This window comes from Leptidea sinapis, chromosome 1 (genome assembly GCF_905404315.1).
Source record: "Leptidea sinapis chromosome 1, ilLepSina1.1, whole genome shotgun sequence".
Classification (NCBI taxonomy): Eukaryota; Metazoa; Arthropoda; class Insecta; order Lepidoptera; family Pieridae; genus Leptidea; species Leptidea sinapis.
In genome coordinates, this window is record NC_066265.1 from 26,390,539 (window position 1) to 26,398,414 (window position 7,876).

The following is a 7,876-nucleotide window of genomic DNA, read 5'->3' on the forward strand; positions in this document are numbered from 1 at the left end:
CAGCCTTGGGAACTCCAGCGTTCAAGGGCTTTGGATTCGAGCATATAACCTTTGATTGATTGAACCTATAAGCTTCCAACGAGGAAGCTGGAGGTCAGCACCATCTGGATTGCGGTCCTCCACAGTGCGGTTTTCAAGGAGCTTTCTTCCACGTAACTATCATAAAGCTTTCTTGTGCGGTGTTTCCGGGACGATACGACATGACCTTTAAAAAAAAATGCGTACACCTCCCTTAAAGGCCGGTAACGTCCCTGTAATTACCACCAGGTGACCCGTACGCTAGTTTGTCCTCCTTTCCATAGAAAGAGGTACGGAACCTAACGCGCATGCGTGTAAGTCTTCCTCCACTGTCCACCTATTAGGTACCAAACCCCAAAAATGTTTAAATTTAGAGTCCCTAGATGCCCACGTATACTCGTGAACTTATTTTAAATGCCTTGCAGAACTATTTTGGGAAACAATTCACCTTTGTAGCGATATATTATAATTATAAATGCTTCCACCTATTCAGAGACTTTGCAAAAGTATCACAAAGATATGGAAAAATATATTACAAATAGATATTTTTTTATGTACATGGGGCACACTAAAAGTTTAGCACTTCTAGCTAATCGGAACCACCTATTTGAATTTCGAATGTTATATTTTTGAAACGTTGCAACCTTCTTAATAAAAAAACAATTGGCGGTAAATCATTTGTCAATTGTTTTTTGTCACACATAAATTCGAAAAGATTAAAGAACAATGATTTTTTATGATTTTAAAACTTCTCTCTTTCCGCAAGACTGTGCCGCTCGTCTTCAAAATGCTTTTGGGAGAGAAGCACCTTGCTTGAGCACTGTGAGGCGATCGCGATGGTTTGCTGAATTTGAGGGAGGTCGGGTGTCTTTACATGACGAATTTCGTGAAGGGCGGCCCTCAACTGCTGTCAACAAAAATAATGTGGCTACTGTTAAGCGGCTAATTGAAGAAAACCCGCGGATTACATAGGAGACAATTCGAGGACTATTGCGGATTGGTATGAGCCACATTCAGAAAATTTTACACGAAGAATTGAAAGTTCGGAAACTTTGTTGTCGTTGGTATGAGAACAGGCCAAGAAAAGTGAGACAGGCCAGAAACGTCGGTGAAAAATTACCGAATTTTTTTTCTCAGCTTCGTATCCCATCTGCACAATTCCACTTGAAGATCAAATGAGTGTTAATGCCGAGTGGTATTCTACCATTTGTTTACCCAGGGTGTTAAGAAAAGTTTCGCGAAAGATGATTGATAGTAGAATTATTGATAGAATTGTTGTTTTTATTGACGCACGGAAGCTGGCTGCGCGGGCTCCAACAGGCCTAAGCGTCAGATTTTAGAGTTACACGAGAGCATCAGATTTAAGACCTAGACCGTTCTATATATATAGACAAAGCACGACATACAAAATCAAAGCCGAAATATGGCACATGCCACAAATGACTTCGACTGCTATGTCTAAACATTTCTGCGTTTACTCCAGTTGTTTAAAATATTATTGGTAAATAGGCAGCAATGTAAACACTATCCGTTTAATCTGCGTATTTTGAATTAAGAACCCGATTTTGACAGTGACATAAGTGGAGTAGGTATTTTTTTTTACCCAGACGAAAAAGAGGTTGCTATAAGTTTAAGGTTTGTCAATCTGTCCCTATTTTCTGATCAAGATCTGTTCAGTCGGAGGTTTATAAAGGCGAAAGTTTGTATGTTTATTTATTGGTTTGTGCGTATATTTGTTACTCCTTAACGCTCTAAATGTATTTGGATCGAATAGCTTAAGGTATACCTACACCTTTAATGAGAGAGACAAACACTAAAATATAATATTTTTATTTACATAAAATAATTCGAGAAACTGGTTATTAAGTTTTAAGTTCCCTGAAATCAATTTAGTTTGTTTAATTGTGTCTTTGAGACGTAGACATTTTTTCCAGGGTATCTTTTAGAGATTTGTAATTTTGTAGTGTAAGCTTTGGTGTCCCAACATAGATACCAATATTGGTATAACAGCTTTTGTCAAATGATAAATGTGGGTAATTGGGCTTTTGTAAGTGCGTCAATTTGACTAAACTGACAAAATATATTGACTTTCGAAAGAGATTTCAATACTTTTAATGTTAAAAAAGTTTTATCATAATTTATGAGCATGAATTAACATGAATGCATGGAAAGCTGAAGAAGATTAGCTTTTACAGATTTGCGGTGTAAGTATCATTTATCACTAGGATACGATATGTCTGTGATCCCATGTAAATAGCCGTTCATATTCACTGGCAATGACTTTCCGTATACACATACAATCTTGCTAATAATTGTTTACTGGACCTTTAAAAAAAGAGCGACTCTATAGTTTTCATTTCTGACTGTGTGCTTGTCGCGTCCTTTTATCTGTCTCATTCTGACAAGCGGGAAAGAAAGAGATGTGAATACTTGTCAATAATTGTACCATATTTGATGAAAAAATATTAGTTATACTAAATTATTTACGCTTTTGCCAACCCATCATATAAAATAAACTTACCAGTAGTAACACACCAACCTTTTCTTACGTCGGTAACGTATTATTTGAGCACTATTTTAAAGCCCACTTAGACTTGGTGATTGACACACGACTAAGGAGAAAAGTGTGCTTACAATGTCTTTAAGCACTTTTTGCCATTCCGCTATCAGACTGCGAATGATATGTCCATAAGTATAGAACGTCATTGACCTAGACGAAGCTATCGTCACGCGTCCCGAGTGTAGGTCCTACCTGCTATTACATTAATTGGTTTGGCACCTATCAATGCGTAGCACATACAAATAATAGTATTTCAATAAAATTAAAGGAAGGTATTAAGTTTGCATAAGAGGTGTATTAAATTAAATCTTTATTAAGTTATTTTATACTTTTTAGTTTTTGTAGTCGGTTTTTTTAAACGTAGTTTTATTTTATTTTTTTACTTTTTAGTGTCTGTGATAGGTTGTTCTGTAAACTTTTTTGGATTTTTCTATAATACATCAGGTAAACTATAATATTTCGTTGATTTTTATTGTAATATATTTAAAAAAGATTTTTTTAAGTAGCTATGGGTAGGCCGACAAAGGTTCCGCGTGCCTTATACAATAGAGATACCCTATTTCACGTTCTTGTGAGACACTAAAATATCGTGAAGAACGTTTGTTAGTTATGAATGACAGGTATCCTAAGTCCCACTTATCGGCAAACGGGTTAATGATAATAACATATAATCAACCTACATGAAAACTCCTAAAAAAGCCGTATAAAAACTATAATAACATCACCCACGTTAACTAAAATATTCATAAAATGAAAAATACTGGGCTAAATGTAAGTATGTACTTACGTCAAATTTTTATTGGACCTAATAGCCAACATTCAGCATCAAACTAAAGAAGAATCACGTTAATCGAATCATAAATCTCAGCTTGATCGGTGTACATACATAAAAAATAAAACCAATCCAATTGAGAATGTCCTCCTTTTCAAGTTTTGTATCGTGCTATATTGTATACCGTTTTTAAAGCTTTCTTTCAGGCGTCCCTAGACTCCACTGTTTTTTTATGTATAAAGTACCTAACTACCTATTTCACTTATTTTCGCATGCGGTATTCACCTTAAAAAGTAGTCTCTTGCAAACAACTTGTTGCCCAACCCACAGAACACTTTTACTCTAACGAGGCCCAACCCCTCGTTTACACCAAGGTATTATTAAAGTATTTGACAAGTTTCATGCAAATTTCAAATACAAGTTGTATGCAATGTTTTCAAAATACAAAAACATAAAACTTGTCGTAGACAAAATTTGTATGAAACATGTCTGATTAAATTGTTTGTCACCTACTAGTTGTCTACATGTATATGAACTCATGTTTTATACTTGTTGTAGGCTTGTAGCTAAACTTGTTTGACACGTCAGTGCAGAAGTTGGTGAATATTTTTGCTCAATTGACTACTGGTACTTTTTTTTATGCAAAAGCCGCTCACACATTCTTTTGTAACACCAGAGGAATCACAGAAGTGTTGCTGGCCCTTAAGAAAGGCGTCTGTGGTTTTTTTATGTTGGTTGCACGGATGAGTAAAATAAGAAGGACTCCGTGTCACTTTACATAACAGTGAGGCACCAAAACAAGCCGGTAAACATGTAAATACATAGCCTCACGCATACACTTACACTAATACAAGCCGATTGGCCGCCATTATGAGATTTGCCATCGTCTGTGACAGATCAGTTTGCGTAGCAATAAAATATTTTAAAAATGCTGTCGTGCGGTGTGTAAAGGTGTAAAAACAATACGATAAAAGTATTTGTGGATATATGATTATTTAAGAGAGAATAAATTGTGTATCTGGTATACACCGTAACCGCACACACACTAGCATAAAGGTGCTTCATTTGCTAATATCACGGCGCAGAGTCCTTCTTTTTTTACTAGTCCGTGGTTGGCTGTTGATGATTCATATTCTTCTTTGTTCTATTGCTCGGATATCAAAGGCAAAAAGAAGTCAATACATTACTGATGTTTGCGAGACGATTATAAAAGTATTGAAAGAATACCTTAATGTAAGCCAAGATAAATATTGCTAATAAAGTTTTTTTCTTTGACCACTTCATTTAGCTTCTTCTTTTCCACTTTAAGAAAATGCGGTCTGTCCGGTAAATGTATAAGACTTTATCCAACAACCATGGATAGTGTATAAAACTTGTTTTAAATAAGTATTATACATAAACTTCAATAAAATTAACAATACTTGCTAAAAACATTATGCTTTATGTTGGTGTGAACGCTGTCAATGTATGAGACTGTATCAAACATGTCTCAGACCTAAATGTGAACGCAAATGTGTTTAATACTTGTATGTAGACTTGTTTTCAACACAGTGTGAACGATGATGTTTCAGACAATTATTGCAATACATGCTTAAAACAAATAACTATGTTTTGACAAGTATTCTACAAGTTTTGTATAAAACAAGTTTTTGACATGTTTCTTGGTGTAAACGAGGGGTGACAGGCAACGCATGACAACAGGAAATATTTATTACTAAGATAGACAGATAATTACAAGAAACATTGAATACAAAAACACAGACGTTGGTAATTATTACACTAATATAGACAGATAATTACAAGAGACATTGAATACAAAAAACAACGCGTTGATACTTAATTGCAGTAAGCTGTTTATAATATTAATTTTTTTATTTGGCTTGGCACCGACTTCAAACCTATTAATAGGTAGCACGTGTTAATAATATTAAAGATGGTTTGCAGGAAAGGTCTATTAAATTAAATCTTTATAAAGTTATTTTATATTTTTTAGTGTCTGTAATAGGTTGTTCTGTAAACTACAGTAGGATTTTTCTAGATTACATCAGGTAAACTATATTATCGTTGATTTTTATTTTCATACTAGCTGACCCGACAGACGTTGTTCTGTATATAATAAATAAAATAATGTTTTTTTTTATGAATTTGTCAATAATATCATCATAACATCAATAATTACTTCGTAAAATATGCACCCTGCTGTCGTAATGAAATTGTTTCACAGCAGAACTGTCAAACCGTGCGTCAATAAATTATCTCATAGAAATTATGTATGGACACATCAAAGGAAAAACAAATTTGTTGTTTTTATTTAATTCCGAGCATTTTCCTATTTATTCACCTTTTAAACCTTCTCTGGACTTAAATAATTCAAGCCCTAAATTTTCCAAATCGGTCCAGCCGTTCTCGAGTTTTAGCGAGACTAACGAACAGCAATTCATTTTTATATATATAGATAATAAAAAGTGATTTTTTTAAGTAGCTGTAGGGTAGAACTACGAAAGGTACCCCGCGCCTTAAAACAATATAGATCCTAAGAATACCAGTGGTAGGCTCCTTTAGATTATGGGTACCACCACGACACCTTTTTCCGCCATGAAGCTAGTGAAATGAGACTTGTGTTTTTTGACATGTTCCTTTTTTAAATCGGTTAAACACAAAGACGCGACATTGATAATGATATTATATTTTTACGTAAGACTATGTAGCAATAAAAACATGGGCAACATTGCGTTTAAACGTGACTTGTGCTTTTGTTCTCGACAAACGTGACTTATGGATTTGTACTTGACAAACGTGACTTGTGACGTAAATAATGTTACCTTTGTAATTAATGTTAAACCTAGTTAATGTTGCTGCTTGATATCCATCAGAGAGTAGCTGGAATTATTACTTTGAGTATTTAAGTACTTCATGTACTTCTCCTTTAAATAGTTATTTGTGTTACATCGAAACGGACTTAAATGATATTTTGTTCCTCGAGGGCATTTTTTTGAATTCAGAGCGAAGCCAGGGATTCTTGATTAAAGGTGAGGGTGAGTAAATTTTTCTGGTACATAATGGTGAAAACTTGAAGGAGCCGACCAACAGATTGGCCTGGCCAGAATGTTTCACCCATTTGATTAGGTAACTAGTCGACGGTTCGAACTCGTTGGGTGCTGCTAAAATGCATGCTATCTAATCCAACATCATGAGCGAAAATGATACAGGCTGTAAAAAGCAGTAAGTAGCTAGTGCGCTCAGGCATACACACTCCGGTATAATAAATAATGATTTAGGTAGTGCTTAAAACTTGCCTAAACAGGAAATTGGGATCCATTTTTGAATTTTGAAAATACTACTGAATGTACCTGTTTGAAATAAAATTATTTGAACACTATGTTATTATGTTGTTTAAAAAATCGCCTAAATCGTCACCCAAAGATGCGTTAAAATTACTGTTGAATTACGAAAGTTTCGAAATTACATTCCATCAATTTTTTTTTTACTTTTTCTTCCCTGCAAGGCTAGTTTATGATGAGACAAATAAATATTGCTTTACAGCGTCAATCAGGGTAGTAATCGCCATACTACGTTTGAATGGAAGAATGGCCGACTAGTGCAACATTAAGAACGAGCGCGGACCAATCAAGCGAGAGAAAGCTAAAACATCGGAAAAAGAAATCAATTTTGATTTTTGCTCTCGACTTGAAGGTTTTAATTAGGATATACACCCAAGAAGATAAATGGCACCGAGTTTTTCCGAGAGGCGAATTTCTCCGAGTGATTCATAGTATTTTTTACCTACCAGAAAAACATATATTTAATTCTCATAATAAATTGATAATTTATTTTTTACAAACTGCACGCGCATTTTATTTGAATTATTTAAGACAAACTTTGAAATATTAAAGATGACCATGTGTATATGTAATGTAAATGAACATAAAAATATTTAATATCCAAATAAAATAATATGTTCGAAACATTCGGCACAAGTGGGAAGAAGCCGTGCGGTTGGGGCAGAGGTTGCTTGCCAGCGATCACTACGTGAGTCGTGAGTGCCGATAGAGGAGTCGGGGTTAGCACTTCCGAGTTAATAAAACATAATAATTTGATAGTAAAATATTTAATATCCAAATTTATGTTGCAATCTGCCTATTAATTGATTATTACTTATTACTAAATGTCGTTGTTTTCTGTTCTGTAGGTAGGTCCATAGTGACTGTATAATATTAATTTTCGTAGGTTTACGTATTTCTTTTTGTTCTGAACCACCGTTTACGATTTTTTAAAGAAAATCGTAAACATCCCCTTTACTTTTAAGTTTTATAGCACGTAAAAACTTTGTAGTAAATAATTATTCGTAATTTTTTTGTTGCTGACCGTACCGACGCTATGACGTAATTTGATAGGCCATAGATATTTTTGACGGGAAACATTTTCACTGTACTTACAAAAGTTTGTATTCGACCTCTATGTTCTGTGGAAACTGGAATTCTCTACAATCCATCTACAGTCTTGATTCTTGAGTCTACTGTCTACTA